Here is a 26,081-nt window from a genome sequence, read left to right on the forward strand (position 1 = left end):
AAAATAATAATAATAAACAACACAATGTTAGACATTTGTTGTGTATTTACTACATGGCTGGTCCTATGCGAAGAGCCTGACTGCATTAACTCAGATAAGTCTCAAAAGAAACTGATGTAGGCAGAGATATTGTAGATGTCCCCATTTTACAGATAAGGAAGCCAGAGGAATCTAAAAGAATTTGCTTTCTTCCCCATCTCTAAGTGCCTAAGTGGTGCAGCTGAGATTCCAAAACAGACTGTCGGATTGCAGAATGGAATCGGGTACATACTTACACTACAAGAACGGCCTCTGCTGTACCCTAGCAGGAAGAACAGAGAAACAAAGTAAAATACAATGGAATATTGATGACTGAATGCCTGTGAGCGCAAAAATGGGACGGATGCTACTGAAATCAACAAGGTACTTCATACAGGTCCCCTTGCATGTCAGCCTATTTGGTAAGTGTGCCTACAGGGGGTGTCTACGTGGACACACTCCTCATCACCCCCTTGGAGGACAGACAACACCCCAACCTGAATTCATACTGAAACTCGGCATTGTTGTGGAATTCGACTCAAACAGATCCCCCAAGAGCTATTTATACTGTTTCCTTTCCCCTCATTAAAGTCCTGGCTCAGGCTAATAAATCAGTGTACAATTTGTGTATAATCTAATTTTTGCCTTGTGCTTCATCTGGTGTAGGTGGAAGCAAGGGAAAAATGAAAAAAAGCAACAACTGTAAAATGAAGACTAATGAGAACTTGGATCCTTAAGAAAATATCCTTTAGAAATGCCCAGAAATGTCCAATCTGCACTTTGGGGTTGTCAGAACTGGAGGAAAAAAAATGAGTCTGACCCCTTCCTTCTGTGGAATTGTGATTTGTGGTTTGTGATTTGCCCTCACAAATCTGTGCATGTGTGTGTGTGTGTGTGTGTGTGCACGTGCATGCCCGCCCTCATGTACATACGTGTGTATGTTTGTATATGTATATGTTTTTATAATAAATAATCAAATAAAAAATATATATTCATATTCCCAAATACTTAAAAGTGATGATGAATTTTTACTGTACACCGTTATTTCCCAGGGTGGCACACAGGCTGTGCCATTAGGAGGTGTTAACTATGTCCTGGGAGTGTCCTCTATTTCTCTTCCCAGACATTTATAGCACAGCCAATAATAATTCCCAAACCACCCCCAAATCATCCCACAGAGAAAACTTGGTGTTCCTTAAAACTAGCCAGATATATTAGGTACCCGGGTAAGGAACATAGCAATTACATAAGTTAACGGTATTCAAATATGTAAGTTGAAGGAAGAAGCAACCACAGAAAAAGAAAAGGAAAGCAGGCCTGCGTGCTCAAGGTTCCGATCCACAGATACGTCCCTCACCTTGGTCTCTGGGCACGCACACGTGTTCGAAATCACAGCATTTGCTGAGGCAGTGGAATATGACAAGGGAAGTGGCTGTTTATTTTAAAGGCATCATGCTCTCCTCTAATTTTTCACAAGGATCTGAACACACCAAACTATTATACTTTTTTTTAAGGTTTTATTTATTTGACAGACAGAGATGACAAGTAAGCAGAGAGAGAGAGGAGGAAGCAGGCTCCCTGCTGAGCAGAGAGCCTGATGCAGAACTTGATCCCAGGACCCTGGGATCATGACCCGAGCCGAAGGCAGAGGCTTTAACCCACTGAGCCATCCAGGCGCCCCAAACCATTATACTCTGATGTCAGTTTGTCTGCTGCCAGTCCACTTTCACCTACTTATAAGACAAGTCATAATTCCACCTCATTTACAAAGTGGGGGGGGGTCTTTTTTTGCAAGTGCAGAATTTGGTTTTGTCCATTTACAGGAAGTAATTGGAAAGGACATGAATTAAGATCTAATGGAAGAAAACAGAAACTAGGACTATCATGAAGCCCCCCAAATTTCCCTCGGTGGGGGAAAACCTGGTCAAGTTCTAGAGAACTGTTCTGGGTGAGATCTTGCTACACATAAAGCACGGGGATTCATTTTTAATAACAGTAAAAAAAGGAAATTTACTGCCCCCTCCTGGTTCTGTAAAACAAAGTTCTATTATATTTAACACTGAATAACATAATTATGTAGGAGTCAACGCTGAGCAAATCTTAGTTCCTCTCTCTTAGCTGAGAGAGCAAGGTTGATTTGCAATTCTGCAAGGATAATGAAAGGGCCAGTGTTATTATTTAATATAAAAAATAGATTTCCTGGTTTCTCTCAAGTGTTTATCACTGGATACAGGGAACAATATCAAACTGAATTACCAAGCATCATCTCTGATAAATCAAATGAGCACTGCTGGAAAATGACAAACTGTGTATGCAACCCAATGCTTGAAGAGAATACATAGCCCATAAAATAGCTTAAAATGTTAGAATTTTCTCCATTTGGGGTTCGTTTACGTAAGGAAGGGGGAGAAATATACGCTGGAGGTGGCGTTTCCGCACTAGTGACTAAGCTAAGCTCCAACATGTTGGTGTGAAGCAAAGACCACTTCTCCCAGACTATCCAGTGGACATCTCACATGCCTTCAGCCAAGGGCCAGTGTGGGATCTTTCTGGCTCTCCATTGTCTCCTTGGGCTGTAACTGGGTGCATGTTCTCTGCTTGGCCAGGGAGTGATCTTGGCCAGGGAATGAGGCTTGGAAAACACGGGTGAGAACCTAGTGCAGGACACTCAGGTCCATAAAGCTAAGACCTTAAGGATATGGTCGGAAAGATCAGGGTCAAGGTGAGGCTCAAGCAAGTACTAAAAGGATGTCTCCTCAACTACAAAAGGATAGCTTCATTTGGGACAGAAGCATATTTGTATATTTTACTCTTTGTTTTGAAACTGAAAACTTTTCCTTATAAATATTAATATATCACATAATGAAATAAAAATAGAGACCACAATACAAAATAGTAATCAAGACATCCCCCAAAGAACATGCACTTTCCTGGAGGAATCCAATTAGTTTTGTGTTTAGAACCTTCTGGAAATGTTAAGTATCTGAAAATAAAAATCTAGAACTGCACTTTCCTACTCAAATAGGAGCCAGCTGTATATAACATTTTCTCGTTTGTATTTTCACCCGTAATATATCTTTGAGATCACTCCACAGCAGTTCCTCTAGATCTTTATCTTCTTTTTGTCCACAGCTGCGTGGTACTCCACTTTATGACCATACCTTTTCAAGTTCTCCTCACAACCACTATGTTCAGTAGGTGCCTATGTTACCTCATGGTCCAGGTTCAGAATATGAGGAAACTGCTTGCCCAAAGTCACACAGTACTTAGTGGGGGAGCTGGAATTTAAGTCCCTAGGCCCACATTTTTATCCATCTACTGCCTTAGTTTGTTTCAGCTGCTATAGAAAAAAACAAAACAAAAAAAAAAACAAAAAAGCCATAGGTTGGGTGGCTTACAAACAACAAACATTTATTCATCATAGTTCTGGGGACTGGGAAGTCCAAGATTAAGGCACCAGCAGATCCAGTGTCTTTGTACCTTATATGGCTACAGTCAGACTCACACGGGTCTTTAAATAAGGGTATTAATCTAATTCATAAGGACTCCTCCTTCGTGACCTAGTCAGCTCCTAGAGGCCCCACCTCCTAATACTGCCTCACTGAGGGTTAGGTTTCAATACATGAATTGTGGGGGGATACAGACATCTGTATCATAGCATCCACTGTACGATACTGCCTTCCTAAACATTAGCTACTGCTATTATTATAAGTTTTACATTAGCATTAAAAACCAAGACAGATGGGTTGTGAGAATACTGGTGTCAACATTGCCACTCAGAGGATATTGTCTTTCCTTTCCCAAAGCTCTGGCATCTCTCAGATCCTTTCTACTTCACTCTGATGGGACCTACTTAGGGGTGACTAATCAAGTGTCAGGCACCAGAACTTGCAGCACTCCTGAATTTTCTAGAAGCATAAGGTCCCCTAGTCCCCAACCACAAGTATGCACTGTAGCCCACGGGTGGTCAGACCAGGCACAGATGTCAGCGTGCCATTTGGATTTCTTACTGATGAATATTACAGCCAATGCACCCATCTGGCCGCTGAGATAAATAATGTAAAAATGAAGATGTGCCTACATAATTCATGTACTATTGATGAACGGGGCCCTTAATTCAGATCGCTCCTACAAATCATTTAATTATGGGCCACACAATGAAGAGAGAAACAGCATTTTAGCCATGTTTAAATGGGTTTGGTATGGATACGTTCGAGTGCACAAGACAGAAACTCAAGGTCCTCTCAATTATTCTGAAGAAACTTGTGGATTCTCATAAACACCAAACAAACATCATACTGAATACATGAGACTATTTTCCTGAGCAACATGCCAAGTTTATCTGTATGGTAGAGATTCCATCAACGGCCCATAAGTCCCTTTCATTAGGAAGCTGCAGACGGATGGGAATGGTGTTTCCAGCTACTGTACAAATGACATACTTCCCTAGGAGGCAGCCCAGACAACATGAGACCAGCACCTCACACCCACTAGCCGGGCTGTTATAAAAATAAAAATGAAAACTAACAGACAAACAAAAACAGCCTCAGAAAACAACAAGTATGGATAAGGATGTGAAGAAATTAGAAACTTTGTGCACTACTGGTAGGGATGTTAAATGGTCCAGCTCCTGTGGAAAAGCAATGTGGCCGTTCCCTACAACACTAAAAATAGACTTAGCATATCATCCAGCATCTCCAGTTTGGGGTTATATACCCACAAAAATGGAAAGCAAGGTCTTGAAAAGAAATGTGTATACCCGTGCTCAGAGTAGCGTTATTCACAATTGACAAGAAGTGGAAGTAATCTGAACATCCACCCACAGATGGACCCGTTAGTAAAGTGGGGTATATACATACAATGGAACATCATTCAGCTTTAAACGAAAGGAAAAGATGACCCGTGTTACATCATGAATGAACTTTGAGGATATTATACTAAGCGAAATAAGCTAGTTAAAAGACCGATTCCATTCATAGAAGGTGAACTAGAGGAGTCACACTCATGGAAGACAACATGGAATGGTGGCTGCCAGGGGCTGGAGTGAGGGAATTGGGAGTTATTTTCAAATGAGTATAAATTTTCGGGACACCTGGGTGACTCAGTTGGTTAAGCCACTGCCTTTGGCTCAGGTCACGATCCCAGGGTTCTGGGATTGGGTCCCACATTGGGCTCCTTGCTCAGAGGGGAGCCCTGCTTCTCTCTCTGCCTCTGCCTGCTTATGCTCTCTCTCTGACAAATACATAAATAAATGGAATCTTTAAAAAAAATAAATAAATGAGTATAAATTTTCAATTTTGCAAAATGAAAAGGTTCTGGAGATTAGTTATACAAAAATGTGAATATATTTACCGCTATTTAACTGTATGGTCTAAAATGGTTAAGATGGCAAATCTTATGTTTATTTTACCTCAGTTTATCTATATTGATAACTAACATGAAAGGGAGACTGGGCAGCCAGCAGAAGAAGCCTCATATTATTTATCATGCACTGACTCTGCCTGACACTGAGCTAAGACATCTACCTTCATTACCCCCGTGACACTTATGTTAAATAGGCATTCATAGGCATTTCTCCATCACTTATTGGATCCATCTGTGGTACAGAAACCAGCTAAGGTCATGGTGGCATCCAGTCACGGTGAACTGGATGGACCCTGGGAAGAGAACTGGTGAACCATGGTTTTGCTACCCAGGACTGGTATGGGCTTCAAAAACAACCTTCAGGAGTGCCTATGTCATCAGCCCATATGAAGAGGAAATAAGGCAGCACACTCATGAGTGGAATCCAAGCTTCCTAACCTTTATATGGGCCCCAGTATGTCCTGACTACTACCTGGTCCTAACCTATCCCACATATCTCTCCTTCTCACCCACTATATACCAGCAATACTGATTTTACATCTGATCCTTCTCCATCCCAAGCTCTTTCCAGCTTGAGGAACTTTACCCTTGCTCTTCTCCTGCCTGGAACAACACCCTTTCTTGAATTATCCTTGGCTGGCTCCTTCTCTACCTGTAGGTCTCCATCCAAATGTTGACTTCCTCAGAGAGGGCTTCACCTTGAAGCCATCCATTCTAAAAGATGAGCTTCTCCTACCATCAGGAACTATCACCACCACCAGTGACTGTTTATCACATCACCCTACAGATTCCTTTACATCATTTATGAAAACCCGTAATTACCTTGTTCACATATCAACTTCTTTATCATCCCTCCCTTCCACTAAAACACACACTTCACAAGAACAAGGATAGGCCAGTGCCATTCAGCACTCCATTCCCTAGGGCCTGGAACAGCACTGGGGTACCTGACAAAAGGAAAGGACCAATACATAAATATTAGCTACTGTTAAATTTTGTATGGTGACTTTGTAGTAAACAAGACAATGGAAGGGAAGGACCAAGACCTCTTGGCAACAAAACTCAGTATTTAGGTTCTCCACAGAAATACCCCCATCAGCTGGGTGAGAATTAGTTACTGGCTTTGAAAAGGACAAAGACTTCATACCTTCACCTCCAGGACCCCTCTGGGCAGAAGCCATTCTCTCTCTGGGTAAATCAAAGCAACATCTGAAGAACTCCTCTTTCCTTTGGGTACATGGATGGACTCTTAGCCTCCAAACACATGCTAATGACACATCCCTGGTCCAGCAGCACCATCAATAACCAAACCACATGACTGGGGCTCTCAACTGTTTTATCACTTGTCAGCTCCAAAGACACTTGCTGAGCTGACAGGGAGAGTCGATCCAGAATGTGACATATAAAAATTGCTATATTTCTAGGTAAAAAATGACTTAGGTGTCTCAGGCTCACGGGCTATCTTAATTCATCTGGTTGACTATGCACGATTTTCGGTTGTTAAATCTCAGCCTCTGAACTTCTAAGTTTGGCATTTTTGAACTTGACATAATGAATGCCAAAATATGTCACGAAGATACACCAACCTGCTCTCAAATTTCTCGTGCTCTAGTAGAATAGATTCTATTGGAGGGTGCACAATTCAGTACTATATTTTGAACCACTTTATACACAAAAGCTGGGGTGGAGGTGATTTATCACAAAAATGAAAACTTCAGGGCTTTGGGCTCCATTTAGATACAAGGGCTGACATTCAAATTATTTCAGAAATAAATACATTTTTAACATTTTGTTTTATGTTCAGACCAGATTTTCCCATTCATTGCCCATTCAGGCTGCTATAACAGAATACTGAAAAATGGGTGGCTTGAAGAATAAACAGTTATTTCTAACAGTTCTGAAGGCTAGGAAGTTCAAGACCAGGGCACCAATGGAATACATATCAGGCAGGAGGCCACCTCCTGGTCTGCATGTGGCCAACTCCTCATTGTATCTTTACATGGGGGAGAACAGAGAGAGAGCACATACATGCATGCAAGCTCTCCAGTTTCTTCTCATAAAGGCATCAATTCCATCTACGAGGACTCCACCGTCACGACTGAATCACCTCCCAGTGGCCCCACCCTTATATAGGAGATTACGGTTTCAACATACACATTTTCCTTTGGTGGGGGGGAATATTCAATACAATATTCAATATTCTATTCAATATTCAATACAACAGCCATGTACTATAACATGGTCATCATATATCCCAAGCTTATATCCCATTCATTTAGTGACTCAAGGAAAAAGAATCTCTTTCCTGGTTACATGCCCAATGGTAAGCCAGTCCCCATGTCGGAAGAATGGGAAAGGCTGAATGGACAAGCCTGGGTCATGGGCAGATATCCAGAGCTCGAGGGAGGTGACAGTTCTATCTGAATAATAGGAATCATAAGCTGCTGCTCCCCAAACAATTCTGAGATGGGCTCGGTTCCTAGAAGATGGAAGAGTAGTGCTGGCCAGATAGGCAACAAGCATACTAACAGAATTCTGATGTAGCAACAGACACATGAAAATACAGTTGGCCACATACTATGAGAACTGCAACAAAGCAAAATAAAGCAAAACAAAATGGAAAAAAAAAAAACTACTCTTCTGTCCTTTGTAACAGCAACAGTATGAGGAAGGTATTATTATAATCCTCATTGTATAAATGAAGAAATCTGTCCAAGGTCTTTCTTTCCTCTGTGGGATTTACCACATGCCAAAGGAACGCTAAAATCTCTTCTCTGCACCAGGCTCACTGTGCACAGTCATTAAGGTGAGCTCATGCACTGCAGTGGCTCCGTTCACATAGGCCGTGAGGTTTACAGTATCTCCTGGAGTGGGCACCATAGATCTGGTCACTTGTGCTGGTGGTTCTGCATTAACCAAGGAACCAAAGGAAAAGGGGCCAGCCTATGACGGCAGTCATAGGCAGAAACTGGGAAAAGGGCCTTCCTACTCTGCTAAGAAATCTGGATGGGATTAGTTAATGTTCTCGTGAAGACACACCATTTTATGTCCTGATTTTGTGTAGCCTTCAAGGGTTTAAAATGGATTCTGCCATGCCAATTCTCAAGATAAAGTCATCCACAAACAACAAACCAGGCATCATGAGGCCAGGTGAGCAGCTGCATTTTAAAGAAATAGGTTTTCCAAGTGTGTTATCTGGGTGGGAGATGGGAGCCAAAAAGGAAAAGTCGCTAGAGAAACCAGGCCCGGCCGATGTGGTTTTTTAGCTCTTTAAGGCTCCTCAGGAGTTTCCGGCAACTGAGGCAACGGAGTTCTGTTAGAGAATAAATTGGTTGGGACACAAAGCTCCTTATAGATTATAACCTCCTTCCTTGCCAATTACAAACTTGGCAATCATTTGTTTATTAACCTGATGGCTTGCTGCATGAAGTAGCATCACATATTTATAATGCAGCAAGATAAAGCTGTAGCATTCAAAATCACTAACCCCATCTGTCCCTCCTCACAGTGGTCCCACACTCTAAAGCACTTTTGAAGATAATTCAATAGAACAGGGTTTTTAAAAAGTTTAAAACTTTCTCCTGCATTGCCTCAGGGGAAGGTTCCCTGTTCTGTGTGTGTGAGTGATAAGGTTTAGCCCCTTAAATTCATTCCGAGGAGTGTTTGTTAAAGTCTTTATTTGGAAACGCTGTGGCTTAGTCCCAAGCGGCAGTCATCCCTGCATTCCCCAGTTCCCGCTGCTGCACGGAGACGTCAGAAGTGGCAAAGCTAATCCCAGTTACAGTCTTCTCCAGTTATCCCTCCTCCCCATACTTCCTACCTTTCTCTTTAAGGCTTAACTACCACCTCCACAAACATGCCTCCACACCTAGGTTCTTCAGTTCCAATCGATTTCCTCTCTTAGCGTCCCCATTTCCAGTTACCTTCTAGAGACCCAGAGACCTAATAGCCACCAGAATCCTAAATGCAACTTCTGGAAGATGAAGCGTTTGCCATTCCAAGAAACAAAACAGCCGTGCTAATAAGTCCCACTGTTTTGAAAATGGCACTGCCCATCTCAGAGTTTTGTAGACTCAAAACCTTGGAATGACCCTGTGTATCAGACATGGGGGATATGCCCCAGCATCTCCCCTCACCTTTACATGCTGGCCTGAACTTAATATGTGAGTGTCCGACACCTGGACACTATGGGGCATTTGACGATGTCTGGGGAGAGTGTTGGTTGACACAATTGGGAAAAGGTGCTAATGGCCAGGGCTGTTGCTAAACACATTAAGGTAGACAGGACAGACCCACAACAAGAAAAAGGCCCAACACACACTGTCAACAGTGCTGCTTGTGAGAGATCCCAGTCTGGAGATTAGAGTTCAAAGGAGTTTGCTAAGACACAGGAATAGGGAGAGTAGCAGGAGCCAGATCATGAAGAGCCTCGGGGGACGCTAGGACTTTAGCCAGGGAGACAGTTACTATTGAAACACAGGGAAGTGATAGGGTCAGAGTTGTAGGTGAAGAAGAAAAGATTGTCCTGGGCTCCGAGCACAATATGGATTGGAGAAAGGCAAGACAGAGAGAGAACATGAGAGTAGTGAGGCAGAGATTGCACAGTCCAACTACAAAATGGCGTCCTGGACTAAGGAAGTGGAAGGAGGAGTTGGAGAGAAGGGGGCATAGTTTTTGGAGATCTTGAAAGGATAGAAGGATATTTCTTTCGTTGTTTGGTTTTTTTTTTTAAGATTTTATTTATTTATTTATTTATTTATTTATTGGAGAGAAAGAGATTTTTTTATATTGTATTCATATATTTATTATAAATAAATAAGTATTAGTTACCTATTTAGGGGAAAGAGAGAGGGAGAGGGAGAACATACAGGGTGAGTGAGAAGAAGAAGTAGACTCCCTGCTGAGCAGACAGCCCGATGGATGCGGGACTTGATCCCAGGACTCCAGGATCATGACCTAAGCTGAAGGTAGATGCCCAACCAACTGAGCCACTCAGGTGCCCCCTGCTTGGGAAGTATTTTGACTGCTCTGTCTATCAAACTGCCTACCCCATGACAGGTTTTCAATTAAACATTTCTGAATAAATGAATGCAATAATGAATGCTTCAATTATATTATCCTGCCATGGAAGGAATTGCAATGAGGCTTATTTGTTGAGCTAGGCTGGTTTTTAAGATGATGCCCTGGGCTACTGGTAGATGCCACTCACTGAGATGGAGAAGACTGGGGAAGATCAATTCTAGAAGGATGAGCGAAAAGGTCAAGATGCACAGTAAAACTTACCAAAGGCTATCACTGTGGCCTGCTCATAAGGCCAATTAGCTAGTTCATGTCTAGAACAGATGTATCATTTCAAAAATGTGGTATCCGACACATGTGGCCACGCGTATATTTGGGAGACCCAGAAGGTTACAATATTCTATAGACTGGGTGTTGGCACATAATTGTTCATAGCACTGTTCCATTTTATTCTTTTATCCTCATTGTACGTGGAAACAGCTTCTGGTGTCAAATAATGGTGATGGTTACTCTTCACTGAGTCTGTCCATATCCCAAGAACATCATTAATTCATTTGAGCCTAAGATCTATCTTCCCTTGTGGAACTTTATAATCTAGTGTGTGTGAGGAGAGAGAGAGAAAGACAGAGAGAAAGAAAGGCAGAGAGAGGGAACAAAATCACTAAGATACGTTATGTAATGCTAAATGGTACAGCTAAGAAGCAAGGAGAGGGGATGAGAAATGTAGGGAAGTATACTTTTCAATATGGCAAGCTTCACTGAAACAGTAGTATTTGAGGGGGGGCCTGGGTGGCTCAGTGGGTTAAGCTGCTGGCTTCAGCTCAGATCATGACATTGGGGTCCTGGGATCAAGTCCTGCATTGGGCTCTCTGCTCGGCAGGGAGCCTGCTTCCCTCTCACTCTCTCTGCCTGCCTCTCTGCCTGCTTGTGATCTCGCTCTATCAAATAAATAAATAAAATCTTAAAAAAAAAAAAAGAGTAGTATTTGAGTTAAGACCTAAGTTGGGAGGAAGGTTGAAGACATAGAAGTCACTGGAAGAGGCTGCTCCAGGCAAAGGAAACACACAATGCAAAATCTCCAAGGAGAACCAAGACTGGAGCAAGGAGGCCAGGGTGGCAGGACTAGGGTCAGTGAGGAGAGAAGTAATGAGAGACAAGGTAAGAACCCTGGCAGGGACTGGTGTGTGGGAGCCTTGTGAGAAACGGCAAACACAATGACTTCTATTCTCAGGGAGGCTCAGGAAGTCATAGGGGGAGAGGGGTACCCCAGTAGAAGTGGAAGTAGGGGGCTGCATCAGTGATCCAGGCAAGAGATGATGGGACCTGAGCCAGGGTGACTGTCACAGTGGGAAGCAGCACATTTATGGATATGCTGGGACGTCAACTAGTTTTCCTAGGGGAGGCATTATGAGCACCATATTTAAGAAAAAGAGGAATCAAGAATGATTCCAAAGTTCTGCCTGAGCAGTCCCTCCCGTAACCTTTAAAGTAGGTTGTATCATCTCATTTGCCGTGGGTATGTCTTGGTTTTGCCCTCTCATGGTCCTTTTGGGGAATGCCCCTGCCCACTGTACAGCCTGAATGGATCTGGCCATCATCACCTCTCCTTTCTTCTGGAAAGGGTATTTCCTAATTTGTTTTTGCTAGATCTGTGGGGGAAGATGGTGTCTCATCTTCTGAAGTCACAAACTTAAGAGCCACACAGGTTTGGGGTCTCCACAGGCCATTTTTCTGTCATCTAACCAACCATGTAAGAGCAAGGAGAGCCTAAACATGGGGATTCTGAAAGCAACGTCTCGGTTTCTAGATCTAGTATACTTGAAACAAATGGCAAAAAGCAAACAAACAAAAAGAAACAAACGGTCTTTGCTTGATGAAGATAATCTGAATCTGTTTTCCTCTCTTGCGACTGGAAATATCCTGATAACGTATGAACTAGATTTGTACCATTCAATATGGTAGCCTCGCCACATGAGGTGACTGCTGAGCACTTGGACTGTGTCAAGTCCAAAGGGAAATTGCTACAGATGCAAAATACCCAACGGGTTTCAAAGAATTACTATGAAAAACGGAATGTAAGATATATTTTTATATTGACGATAGGCTGAATGGATAACACTTTGGATATAATGAATTAGAGGTAATATATTATTTAATTAACTTCACCTGTTTCTTTCTATTTTTAAAATTTTTTTTAAAGATTTTATTTATTAATTTGATAGAGAAAGAGAGAGAGAGCCCAGGCACAGGCAGGGGGAACAGCAGGCAGAAGGAGAGGGAGAAGCAGGCTTCCCACCAGGCAGGGACCCCGATGCAGGGCTTGATCCCAAGACCCTGGGATCATGACCTGGACCAAAGGCAGAAGCTTAATCGACTGAGCCACCCAGGTGCCCCATATTTCTATTTTTTTTAATGTGGCTATTAGAAAAACCAAGATGACATATGTAGCTTGCATCCTGTTTCAGTGGCAGTGCTATGATAGATGAAAACTGGGGTTTGTGAGATTTTTGAACCCTAGTCAATCCAAGTCAAAACTCATTGTATTTTTGCTATGGTTGTCCTCCCCCATACCCTACCATTAGGAAAACCACCTCTTGTGACACTGTGCCATCTCTCAAAGGGTGTGCAGCATATTTCAGACCAGTAGGTTGCCTGTATCTCATTTCACGTTGAGCACAGGTGGCTGTACCGTCTGCCAACTCACAAAATTGCCAAGTGATTCACCTTAAAGGGCCCCCTCAGAACAGCAATCCATCTGGCCAGTAGCCCCGGGCCATTCCCTCTCCAGTCTCCCCTTGCCTTCGGGCTGTGCACCAGCCAGGATTCTGATCTGGCCTGTGAGCTCGCTGCCTGGGAGATATTTGCCGCACTATCTCCAGGGCTGAGCGGAGTTAGAGAGAATCAAACCCACACTTAAGGTACAAGGGAACAGTTCCACTGAAACCTACAACACTATAATTACCATAAACCCTTCAGCACCACCAGCTCTGAGACGTAAAAGAAATTAAATCAATGGGCATGGATCGAATCAAGAGCAATCTTATGGGAAATTCATGTAAATGCACAATCTTACATTGGAAATGAGTTTTAAGATTAATACCCTTCGCAAATGGAAAAGTATAAAGAAGTATATAGGAGAATATGCTATTGCAACAATAGGTCAACCTTTCTTTTTACGAGCTGCCAGTTATATTGTATGAAGAACTCATGAAGCTTAACGTTCTCAGTATTTTTCTTAAAACTCTGTAATGCAAATTCTTCAGGAGAATAACAAGTGATGCATGCTTGAAATTTATTTTTAAATCAAGAGCAAAACGAAACCCTTTAATTAATCTCAGAGAATTTAGCTCTTTCCCTTTCAGATCTGTCTTTTGCACAGTTAGATGCTTAAAATAATTGCATCCGCTCGTGTGAAACTACAGCACCAATTCAGTGGGTTTATACTTGTGCAACCTTTTAAAAACAGGCCTTAAAACATTCATCTGTTGAACCAATTTGCCAGCTTTCAATAAAGCATCTTTAAGATACTTTCTGTTACATTTATATGACATAAGCTATATTATTTTAATAATCTGTGCTTGAGATATATGGTGATGAGGGAATTATCGCTCACCTGGGGAGATGGTGTAATTAGAAAAGAGGCACAGTCGGGAAATAAAAATGATTAAAAAAAAAAAAACTTGCTGAAATTAACCAGCCACTGCTACTGGGATGCTATGATGTTGGCTTAAGTTGTTGGGAAAGCATTGGAGTGAGAAGCAGAGAAGAGGGAAACCAAGCGAACTTGTGGTGCCTGAAATAATTACAATTTCTTACCCGTCATTTCTCAAGGCTCACAGGGAGCAGGGATGCACACCCAGCCAGGGCAGACGAATGAACACTTTCCCCACAGCCGGGCAAGGGGGCTGCCCGTTTGGAGCTAATGTGCTGGGGCAAGGAGATGAGGGCAGGTATAATTACACTAATGATTTATTGAATGTTTGATTAATTGGAAATTAAGCGAATGCATAGTGGCAGAATTGTCATAGCAAATCACTCAGCTGTTGGCTTAAAATGTGTTCTATTTCCCTCCAGTAAAGCAATTAAGAGAATCTTAAATCACTGAATGAAAAAATATTGGTGTGGAATTGTCTAACAAGAGTGGGGGGAGGAACACAGCAAAAAGAGTATAAGGACCCTTGCTGGGTGGTGTTGGAGAAGGGGATATTTTTCAACAGAATGTTAGCTGGAAAACCGTATCCTCTCAGAAGTTAAACCTCACCTCATTTAAGAAGAGAGAGAAAAGAAACAGATGATGGCCTTAAGGTAGCTGGTAGGACAGTGGTTTGGCTCTGCTATCACATACGATGACTTTGGGCAAGATAAAAAGTGTGACCCTTCAGGAGGGACCCATCCCCAAGAGAGCAGGACTCAGTAAGAGAAGATGGAGCTGGTTCTGCCCCCCTGGCCTGTTCAGCCACGTGACTGTGGGAGCGACCGAATGAGAAATTCACGGTGGCCTTTCCTACTGTCCTGTAAGAGGGAATCAAGAGGAAGATGGGAAAAGGGCTTCATTCCAGAGCGAGGGTTTTGAGACAGGACCTCAGACGATCCTCCGCAGGATTATTATTCCCAGATTTGACTTTGCTGTGCAGCTCGCTCCTTGACCCGCTCTCGCCATCTTCTCCCTGGCCACTCTCTCTCAGAGTAACAAGCTAAGAGCTACAAGTTTAATGTTTTCCATGTGGTGCCTTGAGCTTGGGGAAGGAAAAGGCTGATGCAAATTGAATACATAAATAAGAATTTAATAAACTTTCTCTTCTGGTCTCCTGCTTCACCAATAAAGTTGCAGAATCCAGAATTAAAAATGTACTTCAGAGCAGAAACTGAGAGCAGGGAGCGTTTCATGTGCCTTCTGGGTGGGTTTGTAAATGCACATGACCTTCGGGAGACAGCAGTTCACCAGACTGAGTCCAGAACCTTAAAATATATATGCCTTTTGACATCTGATTCATCTATGGATTATTTTAGGAAAATACTGGACACACTCAAAAATGTATATTTTAAGGATGTTCACTGCAGTGATGTTTACAATAGCAAAACAAAATTTTTTAAAAAGGAAAAGCTATCTAAAGGCACAATAGCATTTTAACAAGTATAGTTTAAGGAAAATCACGGTAAGGGCCCTTATCTTGTGATTAGGGAAGAAACTGTTTTTCTCCTAAATAAAGCTTATTAACATTTAAAATGAAACTTCCATACAGGAATGTTGCATGGTACCGGGGTGGGGTGGAGGGTAGGACAGAGTGAAAGAAAATTCATATTGTCTCAGCTTAATTCTCAGAGCACAGATCAGCAGATACCAAACTTCAGAGAAGGACAGTTTAGGAAAACCTGGCATAGAACTAATTCAAAAACTGTTCCTAAGATTGAACAACATGTTAACAAATTAGCATGCACACATGATCTCAATTTTGCAAACAGATATCACATCTAAATAAACAGGTATATGTGGGTAGGGGTGTGTGTGTGTGTGTGTGTGTATGTGTGTGTGTGTGTATGCGTGTATGCATGTAACTGGAAAGACAGCATGCCAAAATGTTAATAGTAGTTGTATCTCAGTTGAAGGATGGTTAGAGGCAGTTGTTTTTTCATTGTTCTATGTGTCTTTCTTTATTTTTTAGTAAAAACAACATACTTTTGTAATAGTTAATATTTTTTGTTCTCTGCCACTATACAGGTCTAGCATTTAATTGTAACAAACAAGAGTGCCCTGGGACATATGCAGGAGATAGCTGCCTATGCAGATACACAAAATGGAACAATTTCATGTTATCCTAAGAACATATCAACTCTGGCCATATGTCTTGTAAGACTGGAATTCTGCCACCAAGTCTATCAAAAAAAAAAAAAATCTGCAGAGTAGCCATTACATTCAGCCAATTAAAGAAATCTCAAAAGTATAACAGCATTGCCCTTCAGAACGGCCAGGGTTGGCAAGACCAGAAAATGAGTACAACTCTATTAGACCAGTGGCACATCCCAGCATCTAGAAACAAGTAAATCTGTTTTGTCCCCATGCACAGAAAGATACAATTAACATGGCTGCAAAGTAAGAGATCCTGCCTCATTACCAGCCATCAGGCTGTCCTACCGGGGCCTTCATCCAAAGCTGGAAGGGGAGGTTACTAATTATCATGCCAAATTAAGCCTTGATTATTCCTCAAGAGACACCTGTTAATTGGGCTGCTACATTACATAACAGTTCTGTGCATTAATAATTGAGTTTCAATGACTTGATTTTCTCCACAGAAATGTGATTTATTTTTCACTCTCCTCATTTCGGTTTGCCCCTGTTCTCAAAACTACCTTAGGGCAGCTGGGTGGTTGTGAACCTGAGGAGAAGAATTCAGGTCTCACCTACTCACAGGAGCAGCAAAGACAGCCAGCATCAACCTCATCACAGGAGAGGCTATAGAAAGTCAGCCGTGAGTGCCGAGCACCTGGTTTTTAATAAGAGTGAAATGTGGTCAGAAACTATCCATGCAACTCATGAGAAGCCTCTTTATTTCTCATTCAGGAGATATAATTCACCTAGTGCCTTTGTGGCTGTTGTTCTGAGCACTTCCTTGCCTTCTTCCACTGTAAGATGTTCCGTATCAGGCTCATCTCATAGATTTCATGCCCGACCCTACCAGCAGCCATTTTTCCAAGAAGCCCTCATTCCCATTTTTGGAGAATGGTATTAGAAACCCAGATGTGGGTGGAGATGTGCTCACTGTTGCTGGGGTACTGCTGCTTTCAGTTCCTCTTGGCTGACAGAGCAAGAAGATAGAGGTACAGACTAATCCACATACATAAATATTTCTGTATTTAACCATCTGCATCTATATGAAGCTAAATATGAGTTTATAATGAGTCCACCTCTCATCCACGACATGGATCATTCTAGTCTTCCTCCTTGGCTTATCTGGAACCTCCCACTTAGGTAGTGAGGAACCTTTGCCCAGTATGTTCTGAGTCACCTTGCTGGAGTTGCATTCCCATTAGATGCGTGCCAACACTTTTGTTCATTTAAAAGGACTTTGGAACCAGTAGCAATGACTGAGCCTGGTCCACTACACTCATTTCATGGGAACATTTGCCATGAAGGCACTGCCAAGAAACTCTGAGACCACAGAGTCCTACTGCTTCCTCATTACCAACGTTCAAGCTGGTTGGTGCATCTGGTTGGGGCATTTAAAAAAAAAAAAAAGTATCCACACATCACTCCAAAGCTCCAGATCAAAGTTAAGAAAATAGCCATGAGGTAGTGCCATGCCAAATAAAGCATTTGGCACAACTCTAATTAGTGAGAGCTGGTATTTCTTTGTAAAAACTAAAACCCAGAAGCAGCTAAAGGAGCATAAAACTGAAGGCAAAACAAACCCAAAAATGCAGCCAAGAAAAGATGACAGAAAGCACAAAAAGGTTGAGAAAGGAACACAACAAAATTAAATGAAGCTACAGTTCTTGGGAAGGTTCTGAGACCAGATGGCAAAAGGAGTGCTGTATCCCTTCACATATTTCTGCAATACTGAATGTTCCAAAATAATATATGGATTTGGGATAAATACAGAGGGAGTAGGCAGCACCTCCCTGTGTCTATGTCTCTGTATCTCTGTGTCTCTCTCTCCCTCCCCCCAACCCCAGAACTTGGCTCCAGCTAGGTGGAGGGGAAAGCGGCCATATTACAAATTATCTGCCACGTCTGCCTCCACCAGCTCCCACACCCAAGAGGGCCGTAGAAGAGCGAGGCAGCTGCAATGGCCTCCGGGTTTGCCGCTCAGCCTGCTGTGAAGAGGGAAGACCTGAGCCCAGTGAGAGCATGTGGGCAGAGATGGAGAGCAGCAGGCTCCAAATAATCTACTGCCTCGGCTATGTTTGTCTAGGCTTGGCTGGAGGGTCGTCTTCAGACTCTGAGATGCTGCCTCTGCAAGTGGGTCTGAATTTCTCTCCAGTCCAAGATGCGGCATTGTTTTGCTGCGGGGAGTGCGGGCAGCCCATGTTCAATTCTGCCACTCAGTAGCTGTGTGAGCCTTGATGGGGGGGGGGGTACTTAACTGCTCTGTGACTCCACCACCTCGCACAGGACACGGGATGATGATAATAATATACCTGCTCCGTCAGGTTAGCAAAGGGCTAAGAGAATTAAGAATTTAGAAGAGTAAGGGTTAGCTCCTAACATTACGGATTCCTTCACCTTGAAGGAGCTCAACAGGGAGGAAGAAGTAGGTGTGGGGCAGTGAGATGAACAGATAGGGAGGGTTCAAACTGAAAGTGGTCCACATTTCTTTGAACAGTTGCCCTTGTTGGAGGGGAAGCCAGAACGTCTTTTATAGGAGACAGCTATTAGCCTGCTATGGCCTCAAGCATGGCAGAGCATTATTTAGGGTATACGTCATACTTGTCAAAGGAGGGAGGTGACAGAGATAGTTGTCAAGAGCTTGGACACAGAGGTGGACAGATGCAGATTTGGTTGCTGACTTTGCATCTGTTTCAGATGCATTTTCTTACCTACAAAATGGGATTAAGAATAGAACCTGCTTTGGGGCACCTGGGTGGCTCCGTCAGTAAAGTGTCTGTCTTTGGTTCAGGTCATAATCCCAGGGTCCTGAGATCAAGTTCCACATTGGGCTCCCTGCTCAGGGGGGAGCCGGCTTCTCGCTCTGCCTCTGTCTGCTGCTCCCGCGGCTTGTGGTCTCTCTATCTCAAATGAATAAAGTAAAAATCTTAAAAAAACAACAACAACAACAACAAAAAACAATAATATCTGCTTTGATCTCAAAGAGGCATCTACACCTCCACTGTCATGGTGCCATTATTTGCAATAGCCATGATATGGAAATAGCCTAAGTGTCCACCAACAGAAAGGATGAATGGGCAGAAAGAAGGACACCCCCACACACACACACATATATAAACTATATAAAATTGTATACTAGAGCTATATAAGGGACATAATGCAATATTTTTCAGCCATGAGAAAAGGGAATTCTGCTATGTACAACAACTTAGATGAATCTTGAGGGCATCAGGTTAAGTAAAACAAGTCAGACAGAGAAAGATAAGTATTATAGCACATCACTTATATGGGGAACCTAAAAAAGCTGAACTCAGAGAAAAAAAAGTAGAGTGGTGGTTACCAGAGTCTAATGGAAGGGGAAAATGGAGAGATATTGGTCAAAGGGGACAAACTTCCAGTTACTACCTTAGCAGTTCTGGGGATCTAACATAGAGGAGAGTGGTTACAGCTTGCAGCATGGTATTAGTCACTGGAAGGTTGCCAAGAGAGTAAACCGTAAGTGTCCTCAGCACACAAACGAAATAGTAGTATGTGGCAGGATGGAGGTGTTAGCTAAGGCTATAGTGGTAATCATGTTACAATATCTGAAAGCATGAAAACAACCAGTTGTAAAAATTAAACTTACACTATGTTACATGTCAATTTATGTCAATAAAGCTGAGATTTCCTTTTTCTTTTTCTTTTTCTTTTTTTTAATGATAATCCCTGCTTATACACCAATGCTTAGGGCAGCATTATTAACAACAGCCAAAATGTGAAGCAACCCAAGTGTCCACCAACAGATAAATGGATAAACACAATGTGGTCTATATATGAACAATGGGGTATCGCTGAGCTTTAAAGCAGAAGGAAATTCAGAGAGAGGCAAGATGGCGGAGGAGTAGCAGACTGAAATGACATCAGATCGCAGTTCAGCTAGATAGGTGTCAAACCATTCTGAACACCTACAAACTCAACAGGAGATACAAGAGAAGAAGAGCAGCAATTCTAGGAACAGAAAACTGACCACGTTCTGAAAGGTAGGACGTGAGGAGAAGGGAGCCCGAAGCGATGGAATATAGACCACAGAGGGAGGGGCTGGCTCCCCGCCAGTGGCAGAGGAGTGGAGCAGCACAAAATCAAAACTTTTAGAAGTCTGCTCCACTGAGGGATGTTGCTCTAGAGGCTAAGCAGAGGTGGGGCCCTCACAGGGACAATGTGGTCTCAGGTCCCACGGGGTCACAGAAAGATTGGGGGTGTGAGAGTGTGGCAGAGATGCCAGGTATCAGATCGGGGAAGCTGACTACAGAGACAGAGCCAAGGAGTGAGCTTTCAGATCAGGGTAACCTTAAACTGTGATCTAAGGCACGGCCAGGACACTGCTCCCCGAGCAGGGAACCCACAAGTGACAGATCCGGGGAGACTCACCTTCCTCCTCTGGGAAGAGCAACACAGCAGAAATCTGCTGGGTTTGGAGACTCCACATGGGGCCATGCACCAGAGACAGAAATGCTCAGTCACAGGCCAGGTGAGCTCAGAGCATGGCTGGAGACCAGGGAGACGGGACTGAATGACTGCTAATCTCTGAGGGCACACTGAGGAGTGGGGCCCTGAGCACTCGGCTCCTCTGGGCCAGAGATTGGGAGGCTGCCATTTTCATTCTCGACCTCCAAAGCTCTACAGAAAGCATTCAGGGAACAAAACCTACTGAGAACAAACCTGAGCAGATTACTTAGCCTGGCCCCTGGCAAGGGTGGTGCAATTCCAATTTAGGCGAAGACATTTGAGAACCACAGCAACAGGACCCTCCCCCAGAAGATAAGCAAGAACATCCAGCCAAGACCAATCACCGATTGGTTGTTCACCAATCAGGGAGAACAGTAGAACTCCAGAATTAGGGGAAAGCAATACAAAGAATTCATGGCTTTCTCCCATGATACTTTAGTCTTGCAAAGTTTTTTTTTTTTTTAATTTATTTTCTTCTTCTATTTTTTTTAACTTTTCCTCTTTCTTCTTGTAACATTTTTAAACTAGTTTATCTTAACAATACCTTTCTTTAAAAAAATTATTTTTAAAACTTCATTGTTATATTTTATCCCTTCATTGTATTTAACCTTGCCTTTTGCACACATACAGGGTTTGTTTTTGTCTTTTTTTTCTTTTGCTAAAAAATTTTGGGACACAATGTCTTCTAATAGATCAAAATATACCCTAATCTAGCACATGGCTTTGTTCAAGTCTCCAGCCTAAGCACATTCCCTCCTCTTTTTTTTTTTTCTTTTCCCAACTACCTTAACTTATCAATTCCTTTTTTAGAATTTTTTAAACATTTTCATCTTTACAGACATAGTCCATCCCTTCATTATGTTTACCCTTATTTCTGTATGTGTGTGTATATATATATATGTGTGTGTGTGTGTGTGTACACATAACTTAAATTATATATATAGATATATGTGTGTGTGTGTGTGTGTGTGTGTGTCTGTGTGTGTGTTTCTTTCTTTAAAATTTTGGGAGGTAGTTTCTTCTAAGAGATGAAAATATACCCAAAAATCAAGTGAGTGGCTCTATTCACCAGTTATATTATATATATATATATATATATATATATATATATATATATATATACTTAATTTTTATTTATTTCTTCTTCCCCTGGTTTTGGATCTCATCTTATTGGTTAGGGCACACTTTTCTGGGGTCCTTGCCACCCCTTTAGATTTTATTCTCTCGTGATTCACCTCCCCTTCCAATTTACCCCAACCCCCTTCTCTCTAACTCTCATTCATATATTCTTATCTGGATAAAATGACAAGGCAGAAAAACTCATCACAAAAAAAAAAAATTAAAATAAAGGACAGTACCCATGGTTGAGGACCTAATCAATATGGACATTGGCAATATGACAGAATTAGAGTTCAGAATGACGATTCTCAAGGTGCTAGCTGGGCTCTAAAAAGGCATGGAAGATATTAGAGAAACCTTTCTAGAGAAATAAAATCCCTTTCTGGAGAAATAAAAAAACTAAAATCTAGCCAAGTTGAAATCAAAAAAGCTATTCATAAGGTGCAATAAAAAATGGAGGCTCTTACTGCTAGGATAAATGAGGCAGAAGAGAGAATTAGTAACATAGAAGACCAAATGACGGAGAATAAAGAAGCTGAGCAAAAGAGAGACAAACAACTACTAGATCATGGGGGGAGAATTCAAGAGATAAGTGATACCACAAGATGAAACAATATTAGAATAATTGAATTCCCAAAGAAGAAGAGAGAGAGGGGCAGAAGGTATATTGGAGCAAATTATAGCAGAGAAGTTCCCTAATATGGCAAAGGGAACAAGCATCAAAATCCAGGAGGCACAGAGCACCCCCCCCCTCAAAATCAGTAAAAATGGGTCCACACCCCATCATCTAATAGTAAAACTTACAAGTCTTAGTGAAAAAGAAAAAAATCCTGAAAGCAGCTCAGGACAAGAAGTTTGTAACATACAATAGTAGAAATATTAGATTGGCAGCAGATTTATCCACAGAGACCTGGCAGGCCAGAAAAAACTGGAATGATATATTCAGAGCACTAAATGAGAAAAATATGCAGCCCAGAGTACTTTATCTAGCTAGGCTATCATTGAAAATAAAAGGAGAGATAAAAAGCTTCCAGGACAAACGAAAATTAAAAGAATTTGTAAACACCAAACCAGCCCTACATGAAATATTGATAGGGGTCCATCCTCTAAGCAAAGAAAGAGCCTAAATCTAACAGACCAGAAAGGAACAGAGACAATATACAGTAATAGTCACCTTACAAACAACACAATGGTACTAAATTCATATCTTTCAGTAGTTACCCTGAATTTAATGGGCTAAATGTCCCAATCAAAAGATACTGTGTACCAGAATGGATAAAAAAATCAAACCCATCAATATGGTGTCTGCAAGAAACTCATTTTAGAACAAAAGTCACCTCAAGATTTAAATGGAGGGGGTGGAAAACAATTTACCATGCTAATGGACATCAACAGAAAGCTGGGGTGGCAATCCTCATATCAGCTAAATTAGATATTAAGCCAAAGACTATAATGAGAGATGAAGAAGGACACTATATCATACTTAAAGGGTCTGTCCAACAAAAATATCTAACAAGTTTAAATATCTATGCTCCTAACATGGGAACACCCAACTATAAACCAATTAGTAACAAAATCAAAGAAACACGTCGATAATAATACAATAATAGTAGGGGACTTAAACACCCCCTTCAATGAAATGGACAGATCATCCAAGCAAAAGATCAAAAAGGAAATAAAGGCTTTAAATGATACACAGGGCCAGAAGGACATCACAGGTATATTCAGAACATTCCTTCCCAAAGCAATGAATACACATTCTTTTCTGGTGCACGTGAAACATTCTCCAGAATAGAACACATCCTGGGTCACAAACCAGGTCTCAACCAGTCCCACAAGATTGGGATCATTCCCTGCATATTTTCAGACCACAATGCTCTAAAGCTAGAACTCAACCACAAGAGGAAAGTTGGAAAGAATGCAAATACATGGTGGCTAAAGAGCATCCCACTAAAGAATGAATGGGTCAACCAGGAAATTAAAGAAGAATTTTTAAAAATCATGGAAACAAATGAAAATGAAAACACAGCTGTTCAAAATCAGTGGGACACAGCAAAGGCAGTCCTGAGAGTAAAGTATATAGCAATACAAGCCTTTCACAAGAAACAAGAAAGTTCTCAAGTACACAACCTAACCCTATACCTGAAGGAGAAAGGAGCTGGAGAAAGAACAGCAAAGAAAGCCTAAACCTAGCAGGAGAAGAGAAATAATAAAGACCAGAGCAAAAATCAATGAAATAGAAACCAAAAGAACAAAAACAAAAAAGAACAAGAGAACAGATCAATGAAACTAGGAGGTAGGTCTTTGAAAGAATTAATAAGTTCGATGAATCCCTGGCCAGACTTACCAAAAAGAAATGAGAAAGGACTTAAATTAATTAAATAATGAATGAAAGAGGAGCAATCACAACCAAGACCAAAGAAATACAAACAATTATAAGAACATATTATGAGCAACTATACACCAGCAAATTTGACAATCTGGAAGAAATGGATGCATTCCTAGAGATGTATAAACTACCAAAACTGAACGAGGAAGAAATAGAAAACCTGAACAGACACATAACCAGTAAGGAGATTGAAACAGTCATCAAAATCTCCCAACAAACAAGAGCCCAGGGCCAGACAAATTCCCAGGGGAATTCTACCAAACATTTAGGGAAAAATTAATACCTATTCTCCTGAAACTGTTCCAAAATATAGAAATGGAAGGGAAACTTCCCAACTCGTTTTATGAGGCCAGCACTAACTTGATCCCCAAACAGACAAAGACCCCACCAAAAAGGAGAATTACTGACCAATATTCTTGATGAACATAAATGCAAAAATTCTCACCAAAATCCAACAGTACATTAAAAGGATTATTCACCACAATCAAGTGGGATTTATTCCAGGGTGGCAAGGTTGGTTCAACATCTGCAAATCAATGTGATACAATACATTAATAAAAGAAAGAATAAGTACCATATGATATCTCAATAGATGCCAACAAAGCATTTGGCAAAGTACAGCATCCTTTCTTGATCAAAACTCTTTACAGTGTAAGCATAGAGGTACATATGTCAATATCATCAAAGCCATCTATGAAAAGCCTACAGCAAATATCATTCTCAATGGGGAAAAACTGAGAGTGTTTCCCCTAAGGTCAGGAATATGGCAGGGATGTCCACTATCACTACTGCTATTCAACACTATACTAGAAGTCCTAGCCTCAGCAATCAGACAACAAAAAGAAACAAGAGGCATCCTAATCAGCAAAGAAGAAGTCAAGCTCTCTCTCTTTACAGTTGATATGATACTTTATTTGGAAAACCGAAAAGACTCCATCCCAAAACTGCTAGAACTCACATAGGAATTCAGTAAAGTGTCAGGATATAAAATCAATGCACAGGAATCAGTTGCATTTCTATACACCAACAAGACAGAAGAAAAAGAAATTGAGGAGTCAATCCCATTTACAACTGCACCCACAACCACAAGATACCTAGAAATAAACCTAACCAAGGAGGTAAAGAATCTCTACTCAGAAAACTATAAAGTACTCATGAAAGAAATGGAGGAAGACACAAAGAAATGGAAAAATGTTCCATGTTCATGGATTGGAAGAACAAATATTGTGAAAATGTCTAAGCTACCTAAAGTAATCTATACATTTAATGCAATCCCTATCAAAATACCATCAATTTTTTTTCAAATAAATGGAAAAAATATTCTTAAAATTTTTATGGAACAAGAAAAGACCCTGAATACCAGAGGGATGTTGAAAAAGAAAGCCAAAGTTGGTGGCATCACAATTCCAGACTTCAAGCTCTATTACAAAGCTGTCATCATCAAGACTGTATAGTACTGTCAGAAAAACAGACACATAGATCCATAGAACAAAAAAGAGAGCCTAGAAATAGACCCTCAACTCTATGGTCAACTAATTGTTCACACAGCAGGAAAGAATGCCCAATGGATAAAAGACAGTCTCTTCAGCAAATGGTGTTGGGAAAATTGGACAGCCACATGCAGAAAAATGAAACCAGACCATTTCCTTATACCACACACAAAAATAGACTCAAAATGGATGAAAGACCTCAATGTGAGACAGTAATCCATCAAAATCCTTGACAAGAACACAGGCAGCAACCTCTTCGACCTCAGCTGCAGTAACTTCTTCCTAGAATCAGCGCCAAAGGCAAGGGAAGCAAGGGCAAAAATGAACTATTGGGACTTCATCAAGATCAAAAGCTTTTGCATAGCAAAGGAAA

The 26,081-nt window shown here is 41.5% G+C and overlaps 1 protein-coding gene across 22 annotated transcripts in view; it reads right to left on the reverse strand.

Moving 5' to 3' along the window:
- The window catches only part of RBFOX1 (RNA binding fox-1 homolog 1), a 1,569,090-nt gene that overhangs the window by 845,208 nt on the left and 697,801 nt on the right, over nt 1-26,081 (reverse strand). The window contains exon 3 of one of the 22 annotated variants that reach the window (XM_082713131.1): nt 276-301. The exons of the other annotated variants lie outside the window; for them this stretch is intronic. The gene's annotated coding sequence lies outside the window, so the exon portion shown is untranslated. The remainder of the gene's footprint in view (nt 1-275; nt 302-26,081) is intronic. 22 annotated transcript variants of the gene reach the window in all.

The sequence above is a fragment of the Mustela nivalis genome (assembly GCF_964662115.1).
Source record: "Mustela nivalis genome assembly, chromosome: 19".
Lineage (NCBI taxonomy): Eukaryota > Metazoa > Chordata > Mammalia > Carnivora > Mustelidae > Mustela > Mustela nivalis.